Source organism: Bison bison, unplaced genomic scaffold (genome assembly GCF_000754665.1).
Source record: "Bison bison bison isolate TAMUID 2011002044 unplaced genomic scaffold, Bison_UMD1.0 scf7180017845984, whole genome shotgun sequence".
In the NCBI taxonomy this organism is placed as follows: domain Eukaryota; kingdom Metazoa; phylum Chordata; class Mammalia; order Artiodactyla; family Bovidae; genus Bison; species Bison bison.
Window position 1 is genome coordinate 8483 of NW_011476557.1, and position 1168 is coordinate 9650.

Consider the following 1168-nt stretch of genomic DNA (forward strand, 5'->3'; position numbering starts at 1 on the left):
TGGCGGGGGCCCCGGGGCGCTCCCTTGGGGTCCGGAGGTAATGCGGGCCGGCGAGGAGGGCCCAGAGCACCGCAGGACCGGGGGCCGGGCGCCTCGGCCTGCGGCTCTCCCGTCTGGCCTGTGGGTCATTCCCCAGGAATGCTGGCCCGGCGCGGGGGACAGGCGTGCGTCTCGCGTGCACGGTGCGGTTCGTCCAGGCGGCTCCGGTTGCGTCTGCGGCACCCTGACTGGCCCAGGTGACCCCGTCCGAGAGGGGTTCTTACGTAACGGGGGCGAGTCTGTGGTCTGTGACCCGGTCTTAAAGGGGTGGCGGGCTCTCCACCCGCGAGCCGTGTGGCCACCCGCAGGAGGACGGGGCCGGGGATTCCGCTGGCCTGCTAGTTTGACCTACGGGGTTTTTCTCTGTAGACTTGGTATTCAGTTTGAAGAGAGAATGTCAGCTGCGCAGCTCGTTCTTGCTCCCCTTTTTTAAAAAGAAGCATTTGTAAGAGATATGTTTAGAAGAACTTTAGAAGGAACAGACTCTTGTTACTGCAGAGCCTTCTCTTCTATGGGAAGGAGTTATTTACCCGATGCCCTGAAAGCCTAGATCGTTTCCAGTCCTCAGCTATAAATTATGTAAAATAGTTTAGCTCCTAGACGCTGACTGCCCTCTTGACCTCTTTAAAGTTTTTCCATCTTGCTGGCTTTTCGGTAGCGGTATTTGAAGTTGTTTGTTTTAATGTGTTCTCTGCTTCTAAATCTTTCCCCCCTAAGTATTTCTGTATATTGCTACAAGATATCGGACATTCCCCCATTTCCGACTTTCAGGGAAGCCTGCCAGTCTCTGTGATGAGCCCTGTATTTCAGTTAACAATGTGCCATATTAAGAAACCGATTGGAAAGACTTGGTTTGAATTTAAAAGAGGAGTCGTTTTGCACGTATTCTACCCAATTTTGTGTGTGATTCTCTCACATTCCCAGAAGAGAACAGTAAATCAACACACTCATTTTCAGGGACTTCCCTGGTGGCTCAGTGGATTAAGCATCCATCTTCCAGTACAGGGGACACAGGTTCAATCCCTGGTCGGGGAACTAAAATCCCACATGCTCAGCATCAACTAAGCCCACGGGCCACAACCAGTGAGCCTACACACCCCAACTAGAGAGAGGCCTGTGCCGCAAAGAC